Source organism: Nipponia nippon, unplaced genomic scaffold, assembly GCF_047370975.1.
Source record: "Nipponia nippon isolate SJK-2023a ecotype South Korea unplaced genomic scaffold, ASM4737097v1 scaffold_3, whole genome shotgun sequence".
NCBI classification, from domain to species: domain Eukaryota; kingdom Metazoa; phylum Chordata; class Aves; order Pelecaniformes; family Threskiornithidae; genus Nipponia; species Nipponia nippon.
Window position 1 is genome coordinate 109018130 of NW_028262347.1, and position 16792 is coordinate 109034921.

General features: G+C 35.1%; 1 protein-coding gene across 8 annotated transcripts in view; it reads left to right on the forward strand.

Moving 5' to 3' along the window:
• The window catches only part of CPEB3 (cytoplasmic polyadenylation element binding protein 3), a 100076-nt gene that overhangs the window by 15694 nt on the left and 67590 nt on the right, over window positions 1-16792 (forward strand). The window lies entirely within an intron of this gene.

Genomic DNA, 16792 nt, shown 5'->3' on the forward strand with positions numbered 1-16792 from the left:
AAATACTATTTATAAAAAAAAGATGCTTGTCCTAGAAATTTAATCAAAACATTATTCCAAATCATGGCATAAACTCCCACAGGAAATAAAGGCCTTTACAAACTTCACTGTTTTTCCCCAAATAACCATGCTGCTTTGATTTTGCTTTTGTTTTTATCATAGTAACATGTAATATGTTATTTAAGGAAAAAGATCTGTTCAAGACCTTTAGCTTAATGGCAGTTAGCAGACGTTAGATAAAAAAGTATATCTTTTCTCTTTCTTTTTCCTATTTCCCCCCACTCTTTCTTCTCAACTTCTAGAAATCAATAGTGAAAGCTTTTAATGTATAATTGTTGGTTGCAATTAACTGCTGAAAGAGGAGCACCCTATTCTTGAGGCATGAAAGAGGATTGTTTACTCGTATTCCATGTCTTCAGAAAAATCATGGTTTTATTGTCAGAAGATATCAAAAGCGAGGTAAAGAAATTCTGTATGGTCTTCAAATGGGAGGAACAGTAGAAGCAGGCGGAAGTTACTGCCTTCTCTCAGGGGTAATCAAGCTGTTGTGCCCTTCTAGCTTATTGCAAGCCCAGTTAAGTGCTTAGTTTTGCAAGATGCTGCCTGAAGTAGTTCTTACCATTTCTCATCTCAACCTACTGGTTTGGTATGGTGGGGTGGAAATAAAATATCAGAAAGGGTAGGAAACAGTGTTTTCTAATTCCTGTTTACTCAGCATAAGGTCAGCTAAATTTCCTTTGGACTCTTTCTGGTGCTACGTGGGCTAAAAACTTCCCTTCTATAGAGAAACTTCCTAAATGTCCACATGTGTTTAGAGATTTTTTTATTTTTTTTTTCCCCCCTCTAGCCAGCAACATGAGTAAGTGGAACATGTACTATGTGAGAAACTCTGCATATTTCAAAGCTTTAGGCAAATTTTCCATTCCTAGTAACGTGAGCATTTTGTGTATAAATATACGCAAAAAATATATGTATGTACATCTATATATCTGTGTATGTATAAGCAGTTCAGTTTCTCAAAAAAATTGTAATTAATTTTCAGTAATACCTGCTGTTAAGTCGAAATGTCAAGTACTTTGACAAAGTAGGTTTTGCTGTTATTGAGATAAGTTGCCTCTTTTTCATACTGAAGCTAAATGTATTTTTTTCAGTGACTATGTGAATTGAAATGTAGTAGTTTTCCATTCTCATTTTCTAACAAGGATGTCAGAGCATGTTTAGAGTTTTCAGTTTTTAGGCTACTGTGAAATTTTATACATTCTGTAACTAAATTTAGGGTACCGTTACCATGTTTTGTTTCATTATTTCTTCTTTATTTAACTTTTCCCTGTTTCATTTAGTAGAAATTTACGAGAAGTGCAAAAGCATTGCTTTTAAACAATTATTAGAATAGTGTACATACCGATAATAAGCAGGTGTCTCAGTAGTCAGATGAATGTACTATTTTTGTACATAGAAATAGATCTTCATTTGTGTAATCTTTTTATTATTACTTGTAAATTTTAGAATTTTAAAAATGCAAATTGTGAAATCTCACAGAAGCTTTGCTTGTGTATCTTCAGACTTGGTCAACATTTTCATTTTCCTAAGTTTCAGTTATATGATTCTGTCTTTTCCTACAAGTTCCCAGTAGCATTTGTAAAACACAGCTAATTCATACCTTCCTTTTCCTCGTTGTTTAACGTGGCTTTGTCTCTTTATTGCATGCTTTTCAAACTCATCCCAGAGATAAAATTTTCAGTTTTTCTAAGATCTTATAGAAGAGAAGCACTGTGCTGATCAGGATAAATATGATCTGCTTTGTCACAACAGTGTTAGGAGAAGGGGTGGTGTGATCTTCGTTCTACAGGTGTAAGTAAGAGGCACAGAGTTTGGGGATATAATTTTCTTTTCAATGTTCAATCTAAGAAGACTTAAAAATTTAGGTTTTTTTCTGAAATATTTAGCATATATAGCTCTTTGAAAACAGAACATCCATTGACTGTCTCTAAGTTTGCTGTTTCTGTGAATCTCAAATTAGGCATCAAAAAGTGAAGAAAACAAATTGTCACTTGTGAAAAGTTTTAGTTTAAGGTATATGTCAATTATATTCGGTAATTAAGAACTATTTATCAGGGAAGAGAAAAGAAGCAAAATATTTAATTTCCTTAATTGAGATCCAGTTTTCCTTCAGCTCTCTGTAGTGTTCTCTGTACATCTTCCAAATTCTGCAAGAAACAACATAGAACTTCTATAAACAAACAACCTCTTAATTATTCAAAAACATCACTGATGGGCACTGGATGAGATAAGGTTTTGTTGGAAAAATGGTTTTGAAACTTAGCTATAGTTTATTGATGCAAAATGGTAGAATTTAAATTGCACAGGCAGTCTTACTCCTGCACTTCCTATCTTTTTTGTGTGTATAGCTTTGCAAAATTTGCAAGAATTGCAGTTTTCTTTTAAATTCCTAGAGCTTAAGTAAAATGCTTAAGCAAAACCACAGATTCTGTTACATGTTAGGATGATGATCATGATTCATCAGCCAAGTTGGAGTCTTTTGAGCAACTCTACAGATTGTTCTTGGTTTGACAAAGTTAATGAAAGTAATGTGTACAGAGCACATACTGTCAATGGGTTTCAGTTTTGGGTGAAGCATGATTTTGTGGGCATGGCCCCTTCTTTTTTGTTTCATCCAGCCTTGAACTGTTCAACTCCATCCCTTTCAAACTTCCCTTCTACTTCTTTCCGTTCCTGCTTTTTGATCCCCTTTTTTGCTGAGGCTTCTCATTTGAGTTGGCCTTCCCTATTCCACTTTCTATGTCAAAGCTTCAAGTTACAGGGGAAGGCCCAATAAATCCCTGTAATCATAAGCTGAATTGTGTTGACTTACTCTGTGGGAATTACTCCTGCGCAAACTTAATAGCATGAGGGGGTTTAACTAGGTTTAAAGAAAATCAGGGAGAATGGAGTTTTCAGAAATATTAGCTAGAAGTTCTAAATTTTAGAAATTTAGAAATTTTAACCAAGAGATAACTTAGTCTGAACATGCTGAACTGATTTTTCTCTCCCTGTCCCCACATCCAGCTTCCAGAATGTGTGAATTGGGATGGATTTTCACACAGATTGGCAGAAAAACACTTCTGACATAAAATGAGAAAAGCATTATGTATTTAGCATGGACTTTTATATATATATTTATATATATATTTATATATATATTTATATATATATATATAAAAAAAAAAATTTCTTTTATGTCATAATAGTAAGTGGATGTTCCACTGAAATTAATCTTTCCTACATGGAAGAATTATTGTGAGAGGTGCTCATCTTAAAAAAATTCACCCTAGAAAGTTATTTTTGGCAACGCTGTAAGCAACTTAAAGCTGACCTTTTAATGAGAAATGTCAGGCAACTTTAGAAAGTGATGCTATCTATAATGTATTATGTTTCTGAATTAATCTTTTACATATAGAAGAATGGCTCTTCAAAACAAAGAAAATCACCCACTGAAGCTTTCTTGTTTTGTTCTCAAAGTGGTAAAGGTTTTTTTTGTGAGTAAGATTTATTTCCTAAAGGAAGGCTTTGAAATTATGGCTTCTTATGAAAGTTGCTAACAATAATATAACAAAACGTTTTATTTTAAAACATTTGAATGGTAAAATATTCTTTTGGATTAAATGAAAATTCATGATTCCTCCTTGGAAGTTGATGCTTCATTCTGCTTGAATCAATGAAAAAGTTTTAGGCTCTTACTGCTGCTGTTGGTTAGTTATCAGCAAGGGGAAAAAAAAAAAAAAGAAGGAGGTGCCATATTGTCTTGAATTATTATGTAATTCCTACCTGATAAGAATTAAAAAGGCCAACCCAGTGATTTTGAAGGTTAAAGTTTAAATCATCACTATACCATCAATACTGCTACATTATCACTACTATCTAGTTTATTTATAGTGTATGTGTAGATAAACTAAATTTAGGACCAGGGACTAGAACCACCAAACTAATTATGTTTTTCTTCATTTTTTTTTGTTATTTTTTCAAGTTTAGTTATTTTTTTCAGTTATTTCTGTAATTTTAAAAGTTTTTAGTGGTTATGCTTAGTCTTTTATATGGTCATAATGAAAAAAAGCAATTTTTATGTATTTATGTGTATGTTCCAAATCCTTGCTACAGTGGTGTGTGTGTTGAAGTGTGAATTGCAGGGTTTTCACTTTTTACAAAGTCTTTCTTAACATGCTGAGAGGTGTCCTGGATGTTTCTTCAGTCTTAAACTTGCTATGCTTATCTCTTCCACTAACCTCAGAGTTCTTCTGCCCTGCCTCTATCCTTATTTAAAAAAAAAAAACAAAAAAACAAAAAAACCCAACCAAAAAAACCCCTAATAAATAAAAAATTAAAACCAAGTTGACAGATTTTTGTTTCCAGATTTTAGTTTGCTGGTAAAATAAGTAATCGTCATGATTTACTAAAACCTTCTCACTGGCATCTGACTGTGAAATGCCATTTAATTTTAGTTATATGTCATACAATGTACGCAACGAACAATTCTTACCGTGAAAGCATTTTAAACAAAAAAAAAAAAAAAGGCATGGAATGGGTGAATAGTTTTGGAGCTTGTGCCAAGTATCATTGGACCATCTTCTCAGCTCAGCTATGCTGAGTGTTATCCTTTATACGTATATTTTTACTTTCACCTGGGATGGTGTTCTTTTATGGAATTTTAGATGTATTTTTTTATGCCCTAGTTGTACAATTGCTTTTTCTGATGATATTTAAAATAGTACTTTTAAAAAATATTTATGTTTAGTTTGCCTTCAAAGTTGGTCTATTAAATTAGAATATCTAAGAACAATGCATTGCAAGATACTCTATGAAATGTTAGATCATCTCAGTCTTTCAAGCCTGCCTTCCACTGAGATGACCATGATCATCCACTCTTTTTCTCTTTTCTGTTTCTCTCTAGCTTTCAAATTTTTCTATTGCTTTCCTATTAACCTAAAAAAAGATTTTAAAAAATCAGTCTTTCCAGTTAAGTATTAAGGCAGTGCTAAGTTGAAAACATTTGACTGGAAAATTTAACCCTTATTTATAAGAAAGTACTTGTGCTTTAGTTCAAGTAATGCATTTTTCTCATGTTCAGTAATATTTTTTTAAAATCTTGTATGCAGGTATGACAAGCTCTTCTTGAATTGCTCTGAGCAGTTCTTGTTTGTATATTACTGGTGGTGCATTGATTTAGGTCTAAGAGATCTTGTATCTCCTTAGTTTATCAGGCAGACACCTAGAATGTAAACCACAGAAATCTAAACTTCTTTGTAAAGTTTATCATGTGTTAAGCAGCCAGAAATAAGGTAGAGAATTAGCAGCATGTGATAGGCAATCATGAAATGTTATATGACTTTCCAGCAGTCAACAGATCGTACTTCAGAAACATTAAATTAAACTCCCATGTTCCCTGTGGTCTCACAAGGAAGTGCTTTCCAGAGTACTACTCTAGAGCTTTTTTAGGCAGATCCTTTAATGCGGTATTTTACTTTGTGAAGGAGATTTGTTAAAAGCATTAATGAATTAACATGTAGGTAGCTAGTGTTACTACCATTTACTACATGACCTTTACAGTAACTGTACATTTGTAAAAGGTTAATAAATTATTAACGTATTAACTGATTGTTAGGCTCCAGCACATCAATAGATGGCTTGTAACCAAATCTAGTACCATCTATTGATGTGCTTAGTAGCCATTAAGATGTATAATAACCAAGTTTGTCAAACATTTATAACATACTTTGTGGTTTTGAAATTTTCTTTAAACTGCTTGTAAAGATACCTTTTATTTTGAGATTATGATTACTATAACAGTCTGACCTAATATTTCGTCTCATTAAATAATTCTCTTACTCATGTATTCTTTCAGGGCTCATATTGTTTCTTCCTGTGTCACTTAAGAAAAAAAAAATTGAAAACTGTGAAACCTCTCACAGTAACAGAAAGGACAACTCGCAAAGCCCTAAGTAGCAGCTAACTGTGCAGTAGGAAGACTAAGGCAGAACAAGAGGGTGGAGGAAACAAAAGTCAGGGATAAGAAAAAGAAGGATTTTTATAATACAAAAGGAAAGTAAAGTTGTGGTATCTTCATATATGGTAATCCAAGAGGACAATATGCCTTTTCACTTTCTGTGGATGAGAATTTCTGCAAATAAAATCTTGCAAACTTTGGCTGGGTTTGACACTTCAGCTTGGTTGCTCCTGCTACCTTTGGTTGCTAATAAATGAAGCTGTACCTGTGACTTCTGAGTAATAAAATCAACCATAATTGTCAGCAGAGTTTACAAGTAATGTTTTGATGCAAGCTTCTGCAGACAGTCTTACCTCACTTGTCTAAACAAGAACACGCTCTTCTGACATGGTTTTTCAAAGTAAAAATAGTAGGTTACTTATATAACAATTTTTTCTCGTTAGGCAAGGGAGAAGTAACTGATGATGTGTGCGCCATTTAAAACTACTTTAAAATGGATTGTAGTAGATTTTACAGTTTGTTTGGAAGGCTTCACTTTCTAGAGAAACTGGAAAGTTTTCTTGCTATTTCGCTTACATAGTAGCCTTGTTTGAACATAAACTTGAACTAGTCAATGTTTTAAAATATATCTCAGTCCTTGGCTCCATTGGGTGTGTAGAGGAAGGGGAATAACTTAAAAGAACAAATACAATGGAAATAGCTTTTTTTATTAATACAGATGTGGATAGATGCAAAAGGCAGTCCTACTAGAAGTACCATTTTTCATACAGCCTGCAATTTTGTTTACTTTTTCACACCTAACATTTATACTCGTGGTTTATAATTGTCCAGAAATTAACTAATAAACTCATCTTTCTTCTTTCTGTGTCCTTCTTTCTGGTTGATGAGGTCCCAGTTTACAGTGAAAATTGAGTCCCTGAAGTCATGACCTTGTAGTTACTGCTATTAAATACCATCCTGCTTTGCTGCAGCTCTTCAAATTAATTCAACGCTTTCGGTATGATGAGCTGATCTCCTCTGTATTGATGATATCTTGGAAATAGTACTGGCTACTTTAATAACCAACATTATTGATAAAATTGGTCTCAAGATTTGCCTTTAAGAAACTTCATTAGTAACTTTTCTTTAGCAGATTTCTCTGTTCAGCACTGTCACGTCTTTCCTTGTCATTTTCTTTCTTACCTCCGTTGCACTAATTATCATTTTTTTTCCCATTTATGTAGTTACTTTGCTTGTAGCACCATATGAAATGCTATATTAAAGTCCTTGTTAGATCAGCCGTATCGTAGTCTTTCAAGAACCAGAAATCATACTTTCCAGGATATTGCATCATTAACGTATGATGCTACATTATCTCTGCTTGTTATTTCTTAAAGAGAAGACATCCTTGAATTTCAGTCATAAAAACTAGAAACAGTGTTTGTCATATATAGTTTCATATCCTGCTTCAATTATTGCAGTTCTTTCTTTTTTATTTTGCTGGTCAGATATACACAGTACTGGCATTCCTACTTGGGCTAGCTTTAGTCGTTCCACTCACTGTGCCTTACCAACTCTGGCTCCTTTTGATTACAGTGTTCACATGCACTTGATGTCTGTTATTGAATTGGAGAGATGGTATTGCTTTGTCTCTTACAGTTTACCTGTCTTTACTATTTACCCTTGTTTACTTGATTTTCCCCTCTGTATGTGAAGACCGATTATGGAGGCTACATTATATTCTCCTGACTTCTGATATGTTTTTGTTTAATTCTTCTATCAGTCTTGCTAGACTTTTTCCTAGACATTTGTTGTCCAAGGTATTCATGCTGAACTTGTTACAGCTTCCCTGAATGTATTTGAGTGGCTTAACATCCTGGTTCTTTCCTTACAGCAACATTTGTTAAGGTGCCTGTCAATCTTTATTACCTTGTACAAAAAAGGAAAAGTGTTGCAAATCAGGTAGGCTTTTATCTCAAGACATTTTCCCTGTTTGGAGCAAACTTTACTGAATTTGCCCTGTACTAAATCAGTTTAGCTCTTATAATGTAAAAGGAAAGTGTTTTTTCTTGGATGGGATGATTCAGTACTTGCAACTGGAAAAATTCCTTCTTTGTTTACAAAATTTGATCTGAAATGGAATTGCTTGCACATAATTGATTTGAAGAGTTGCTTCTAATTAAAACATAGTTTTGGGCTGGGATTCTTTTTCCTCCCCTTCTGCCCTTCCTTCCTCTAAATAGAGCTTGATGCTATGACTGGTCTTCGGATTGCTATTCTTTGCTGTCTCCCACCTGTTCAGTTGCATGTATGCAGCCTTCGGTAACTTTGAAGCTGATCAAATAGTTAATAGCCACTATTCTTAGATTAGAATTTCTAACATCATGGCACTTTTGGAAAAGGAGTGCCTCCTGTCTCAGTGGCTATACAGGAGTCCTCAACTCATGTTTAGAAGTAGGTGCACAGCTTGAGAGAGCCTCTGGTCCTCTTTCCCCTATCAGAAGGTGATTGTGACAGCTTGGGATTCTATGAGAGATGATGTCCTTGGTAAAGTTCCAGGATGGAGAACACTTGCTGCCTAACTGCTCTCAATCCCCATTAGGAAGAAGGTGGCAGAGTGGATTTTTGTGTGTACCTCTTTAAAGCAGGTTTTAAAATCTTGTGCCACAATTTGTCATGCATATTAATCATGCCGTAATAATATAAAGTTAGAACTTGGACAACTTATATGAGTAATTTTAGTAATTAAAAGTATATGGCAGCTAATAGGTTAAATCCTGCTGCATGCAAAGTGAAATCACACTGGAAAGGTCACCTCCTTGTCTTCTGTGGGAGCTGTTTTTCATTGAGAGTGTGGCCTGGTTTAGGCCTGTGCATAAATATTGGTAAATTACTCCACTTTTTTTCAGCCCCCCGCCCCCCCCCAACTATTCCCACTAAACATTTTCTTGGTTTCCTTTTAGAAGTAAAGGGCTATATTGGCATTGAAATGGCCAAATTACTGTCTTCTCTAAGGGTAGTTCTCCAAACCAAGAGTTGAAGATCTTGTGCTATGTGACCAGATGAAATGTCTTACCCTTTTTTGTTGAAAGGTTTTTTTTGCTCAGGAGGCACTATTTCCTGAGCACAACAGAAATGGAAGAGGAGCCTGACTTGAAATATGCCAATTAGGTATTATTTTAGTCACGTTGTTCTTAAAAGCACAATGAGTTTGGGTGAGAGATGATATTTTGTTTGTTGTAAGGCTTAAACATTTCAGTGACACTTTTTTTTTTTTTTAAACCTTACCAATATATCTCATGTTACTGATGATTGGTAACCGTACACAAAAGCTCTGTTTCTGTTTCAGAGAAATCCTTGAGATTCCTTTACTGTGGTGGCCATAGTAAATGAAGCTACTGGGCAATGGTGCTGAGACATCTGTTTGACAGTTATTACTTTTATTTCTATCTCCCATTTTGTCTCATTATCCTATAATATCATGAGACAGACTGCTCCTATTGTAAATCTTTCTGAGACAATAGCTTCCTTATACAATATGTCTCTACTCTCTTTTACATTATGTGGTCCCTACTGCGAAGCATTATCACTCAGATCGTTCCATGCTGTAGCATTCCCAATACTCCCTTCTCCTCTGTTTGCTGTCTTTGCATCTTTGTAGTGCTTTCATCTTGTGATTTGAGGTTTGCACTTCACTCGTGCTGATTTAGCTGGCAAGGTGTTCTTAGGTCAATGTTAGTTTTTCCTTGCTATGGGACACAGGCATCATTCTACTGAACAGAGTGGTAGAACCCCAAAGGTAACTTATCAGTGTTGAACTCTTGCACAGCAGGCCAATGAACCAGTTAAATTATGTCATTTTAATAGCTCAAGGGTATAATGAAGGGCCTTGTAAATTCTACTGCTGACATCTTTTTTTTTCCACTTGCTTGTTTTTGTGAATTGATGATCATCTTGGGTGTAACTACTTTAATCCTATATTTTACAAGTGTTAGAACCGTTTGTTACTGGAATCAGTAACTATAATAGAAAGTGGATACATCAGCTTTTTGAGATGCATTCAGCAGGAGGACTGATAAGCAGATTTTTATCTAAAGCATCATGTTGAACAAAATATGACTAAACATAAATCCTGTCAGTGAGTGCTCAGTCAGTTGTAATGTCTGCAGATCATTCCCTACAGTAGTGTAATGGGTGTAAGAATAATAGCGGTTTTGTAGATTCTTTTGATTTTTTGGTCTTTGTGAGGTTTTTGTTTGTTTGGGTTTTTTAAACACATTGTCTAATTGTTTTGATGGCAAAAAGAAGACATTTGAAATACTAAGTGTATTATATTTCTGTTTGCTGGTAATAAACAGTGTTCCCTATTGGAGCATTAGGTTAGGTGATTTAAGCATTTGACTAGGTGCTTTACTGTCTTTGAATCTGAGGTGGAAAAATAACACATAAGTATCACGTAAGTAGTACGCTTGGCATATTATAAAAGTTATAAAGTTATAAAAAAAGTTATAGCTAAGGGTGCTTCAAAGAACACAAGTAGGCTATTGCTTAGTAAGGCTCTGATGAAAGAAATGAACAATATAATATAGAACAGGGTATATGTTTGTATCCAGTAGGGCCATATTGTGGTTTGTTTCCTGCCACTCCAAAACATGAATTGCCTAAGCCAGGGAAACAGTTAATGCCTTCCTCTCAGTCTGCCCTGTATTTCACCTCTATTTAGGAAAAGGCAGGATGAATTCTATTACTTTCTTCTCCACAGTTTGCAAGCAAATATTGAATATGCAGCAGCTTGTCAGGATATTCTGTTTAAGTGATTATGATGCCAAGTCTTATGGCTATAAAGCCTGAACATTTTTATATCTATTTTGAGCATGTATTAAGTGTGTACAAAAAGGGAATCCCATCTTCACTGCAAAGTAAAATGACCTTTAAACTGAATAGTATAATTTATATTAGTTTTTGTAATTCTGTGTAATGCGTGTTGTATCTCTTACTATTTCTGTGCTTTTTAGTTTATCTGGAAATAAAAATTGCAAACACTTCACTGAAAGATTTTAGTTTTCTTGTAACATTTTAGAACTCAGAATTTATAAGGGGGTAAAGTTTGAATACAACCTTTACCTTTCTTTGTGGAAAAATTGCTTGAGTCAAGTTTTCAAGGCTTTTGGATTCAATCTGAGTTCTTGCATGTTAGCTATAAAAGTTTATATAACATAGACAAGATGATTAAATATTGTTAACTAGAGTTCCGAAATGTTATTTTTCAAATTATATGGAAATGTTTCCATAATCTATATACAATTAGATATTGGTTTATATTGTATTAAACTTCCTTATTTTACTTAGAAGCTTTTTGAAGAAGCTTAAAAAAATTCACCTTTTGCCCAGTGAACTTCTGAACACTTATGAAAGTAAAATGTGCTACAGTTGGTAGTGAGAAAAGACAAATGCATGAAAAGTCAATGTGTTTCTTCTGTGGGCATTCCAAGAGCAATAATAGCATAAGAAAACATTCCCCTTTTTGTTCCAGTAAAGGAATATAATAAATCCGGCTTAGTTTAATGCTATCTGAAATTAACTGGAAAGATTAAAAAAGAAAGTGGAATTAAAATAAAATTCCATTAAGACACAGTACTAGTAGCTCTGCTGTAATGTTCTTTATCATGGGCATAGACAAATTTACCCTATTTTTTCCTTCCTACCTACATTTTATGCCTTCTTATTTGTTTTGGTTTTATTTATATTTTTATGAAATCCAATATAAGTAAAAAAATACTGCAGTTTCTGGTTATTCTAGTTCTGCATGCATCTGTGTTGTCAGTCACGTTGTTATTGGCAGCATTCCAGCACCAAGCTGCAAAGGAAGTAACACTTGCTATTTACAGTTTTTTGATTCTTTTGCAAAGTGATCATTTTACTTTACCATGTGACCATATTCCTCAGATTTCCTATGTTTTGAAAGATTTTTTTTTTTTTTTTTAAAACTTTACTGAGAATGGAAGTGGGATTGCATCACAGCTGAAGCTGCTAGGAGCTAAAGACTGCTCAGTGAGTATTTAGAGCTTGCTGTATGTGATCATTCATGTGCACCATCATGGCAGACTGAGCATGTCCCAAGCCAAACTTCCGTAATACTTTTTTTGCAGTTGGTGTTCTTGCTGCTCTGGATTGGGATACCAGAGTGAGACAAACTTGTTTTGCTTGTGTTCTTAGTAATAACCCCTGCTGCAGGTGCTAGAACACAGTGAGCGAGCCCAGTTTAAAACAGTGCTGGCATTTTACCCTGTGCTTCCATTGACTTCAGCTTTAGTTGGCAATGCTTAGCAATCCTGTGCAGCCAAATCCAGGCTTATGTCAGGCACAGAAGAATGAAACACAGCAGTGACCACAGTGAAGAAGTTTGCATTGATAAGAAAGTTGTTTAAGCCATAAGAACTTTAGCTGTTCCCCAGGATCTCATCTCTTCCTTCTGATCGAAATACTACACGTAATGTCCCAGAATATAGTAGGTAAAAAATGCTGAGACTTCTGTGAGCCTAACTGGAGTTTTGGTATTCTCCTGGAAACAGTTAATGCTCCACTCGGTGAGTGGAGGCCATCTTGTTGCTCAGCAGAGTTGGGCTGCGTTGTGCCACATACTGGTGCAGGAAGCTTGAAAATCTAGGGCAGCATGAAAATGTAGAACACTGAAATAAATTACTGAAACCGAGATGTTGTTCAGAATATAGGAAGCTTGGAAGTTTAATGGGAAGTCAGTTAGCAGATGGACTGAAATACAGAGACACAGGGAAATGTGTCTTTGGAAGGGTCTAGGTACCTGAGGTTTTGCTGCTTGCATACTAAAAAAATGGGCAGATCAGGTGTATCTCTCAGCTCACTGTGTATTTTGTGCTACAGATGCAAATTGCCATACCAGCAAGGATTCAGCACATGCATAAATACATGTTTAAGGATTTTGAGTATGGATGATAGCTAGGCTTGGCCAACATGTGTTAGATTCCTGACATGCCTTCTCAGGGTAAAACTTTTCACTTTGTGACTGTAGTTCAGTCAACTAATGGTCAAGTGTTTCTGCTGCCATAATCCTCTGCAGAGATAGAAGAAAAAGATACAGCTTCAGTTTCTGGAGCAAGGTGCATGTTCTCCATGTCTCTGCCATGGGATACGTTGGTCATCTCCTTTTTTAGTTCATTAGTTCCAATTACTTCGGGCTACTTGTTCAAGCTGAAAGAGGTCGTGAGGAAGCCAGGCTGTATTAAGGTCCACTTAACACCTATTATGGCCCCAGCTATGGCTGGTCTTGCCTCTGTCATCCATAATGTAGCCATATATTCTTTCTCATTCTTTACCTTTCCCTCTTACTGGTTAAGACATGGTTTGTGTATCTATCGGGAGGGAACTGAAGTAGTGCTAGGTATGCCTTGCCCTTGCATGCCCATGCTGTGAGTCTGAAGAGGGCAGGACAAAGCACACCACATTAGAGTATGACAAAGGGAAAAGGTTCTTTTGATTTCAAATGATACACATACATGTCAATTACATACTTCAGGTACTGCTAAGTAATCTTTGTTTCATAATTAAGATAACCCTTAACTTTAAGAATGTCTTTTCCCCTCCTGGAATTTGCTGACACACTGATTACATCTCAGCCTGGTGTAATCCTGGAATAAGCAACAGGCATCTGTCCTAGAGACAAACAGACCTCTTCAAAGCACTGTTTTGATTCATTCCTGGAGCTGGTTCATTATGTGTATTGGATGGAGACTGGAGACCTCTTAAAAATTATTATGGTTGTGTAATTAAAGACTAGCATAATACATATGCACAAAAGTGTAAAATGCAGGTAAAACACAAATTATTGTATTTTCTCATTTTATTTTAGTATCTTGATTCTGCAGTTATTTTTTGGCAAAGTTACTAGGTTTTTGTTTTGTTTTGTTTTTTTAAATTAACAGACAGATTGTAGACACTGTATTTTGTGACATTTTTAATCAGCCTTACAAGTAAGATATTTAAAGGTAGAAAGTTGAGACTCACCTTCAACTGGAGGTCCATTTCACTTTGCGATCCTTCAGAAATCTGATCCTGTATATGCATTTGTAATTTTTCACTATGGTTAACATATACACTTTGAGGAAGTCTGTGTCATGGATGAACATATAGGTAGCAGCCAAGGGCTGGGGTTTAAAGTTCTGGGACCCATATCTTCTCTAAGAGTTGTTATTACTAAGCTGTTTCTCTTTCTTTCAAGACTAGAGTATTGTAAGAACTGAAATATGCTGCCATGTACACTAGAAGCTAACAAGAAAGGAGCTGCTGTCTGTACACAGCAGAAGTATGATCCAACATGGGCAGGCTGGACTTTTGCTAACTTAATGATTGCTGTGTAGCCAAAGGCAGTGCCTTGTAGCTGGAGATTTCTCTTCTATCCATAACGTAGTTTATCTAGGTAGGTCTTAGGATCTTTGTCTTCTCTAGAAGATCCCAGCAGATTTTCCAGACTTGCTGGATTTTCAAACTGCTTTTCCAAGTTTATTATTCTGCTTTGTCATTCTGTAGTTTATATTTTCATTTCCATTCATGGTCCTAGTCCCAGAACTTCCTTGCAAAGTTCTCATGTGCTACCAAGGACCTTTATGAATTGTTTCCATTGTTGGGATTGTTTGGAAGTAGATCGGGTAGCCTATGGAAACAATGCAGAAGGCAAATCCAGGAGATGGAACAGTATCAGTTCACAAAACCAGGAGAACCTGTTCATGCTGAGAAATAAGGAAACATCAACCTGTGCGTGTGTGTGCAGAAGCACCAGGCTTCTTGGAAGAAATTGCTGAATTCAGGAAGCAATCTTCAAATCTGCTGAGTACAAATGAATTACTACTGAAATGAAAGCTACTCAGAAAAATGATAGCAGCCCTTTTACTTAGGAGCTAGAATGTTAGCCCTGACTTGTTCATTTTATCATCCACAATACAAAATCTGTAGTCAGCATGTGTTATACTTATGCACATGCCACAACATACTCATAAAAAATCTGTTGTATCTAAATTTCCTTTACTTGATTTAGCTTGCTCGAGTACTGTAGTGGGAAGTGTTGTAATTGTCTAAGTAAAGGGTTGTGATTAAATTGATCTTCCTTTGCCCAGTGTAGGTCTAATTTAATCTTGAAAATATATTGCAGGTTTGTATGCCCCTTAAAAGATTAGAAAGATCCTACTTGCTAGCAAACCTGCCCTGTATAGCCTTGCCTTTGATGCTATGATTTTTTTCCTCCCTTTTTTCACATGTATCCATGTGCACAGCTCCTTGGGAAGTTTTAGAACAAAGTAGGACTTCCCAGGGATTTGCTGCTATAGTAGCATACTTAAAATATAAGGTACATATGTTAATAAAGGACAATTAAATTCAATTTGTAGGCTGTGTCCTCTTCTGAACTCACTCCTTCTGGCCTCTAAGACTGTAATCTCAGGAATGTTTAAAGCTGGAATAAACTATCATTGTGGCAAAAGCAGCAGTCCTGCCCTTTTGCTCTCCTGCTAGTGTTGGTTTTGCCAGCTCAGCTCTGCTACAGCTGTATCGTAAACCAGACCAGGGGACTGATCTGACTGAAAAATACTTCTCCACCCCTATTTAAGATATAAGCTGTATGTTTGCTTTCATATTTTCTCTTCACAAAGATGCCATAGTTCAGTACTCTAACACCTGACCTCCTTACATATTCACAGTACAGATATTTAGAAGGCATTTAAAATAAACAAATAGAAAAAGACAACTAAAATTCTTGCTTTGAGGAAATAATATAGATACTATTTAATCAAGTTGCTAATATATCACAAGAATGGGATTTTTTTTTTTTTACATTCAAGTTACACTTTTTCTTTTCAATCTAACCTTGCATTTTTTTGAAGACAGTGAATATGGAATAAAACAAACCTGTCCTACTACATCTTCCCAAGCAGTGGGTTGTTTTAACCAAAATAAAGTTTTCTGTTTGGAAAAAAAATTACCTCAGGGTTTTGGGGTTTTTTTGTTTTGTTTTGTTTTTCTTCTTCCAAGATATATTTTAGATTTCCTGGGCATAAATTATGTTATATTCCATATGTGTTGATCCACTTGGATAGGTGAACAAGTACTCTTTTAAATACAGTATACAAATGTTGGCATTCTAAGCATCTGTAGAAGACACAAAAATCGTCAACAATGAAAACTGAAAATCAGTGAGCTCATTTGAACTTTAGTGTTTGGTATAGCTTCTAACGGAAATCAAGTATTATTCTTTGGACATCATGTTTGACTGCCAAAAAATACTCAATAGAAGAAATAAATGTGTGAAGAAAATAATGCTAGTCCACTTATACAAAATACAAAATTAGCATGTTGGAGAAGGGAAGTTGGATCTTCAGTGTAGAGTAGGCAGACTGTGGGAACATGAGATTTTTGGCAGTAGGAAGATCTGTATTTGAGAGCTTTCTATAACATCAAACTTTTAATAATGCGTATTTATTTGAATTCTAGAACAGGAATATTAAAAGAAAGCTTAATTATACCAGTGAACTCATTCTCTCCTTTTCTTTAAAGACAACCTAAGAAAGAGAGGGTTCAAGAGAAGTAATACTTAAGACAAAACTTGTGTTACATTTTCTATGGATACTGCTGCTTCTTGTCTGAGGATTTAAAATTTTTTTCTTTCAAGCAAGAAGATTATCTTGTAGTAACCAGCATGTGGAAAACATTGTTCCAGGAATTCTGGGGGCATATTACAATGAAGGTTTCAGTTTGCACAGTAGAACGTTATACCACTCTTTATTAATTGTA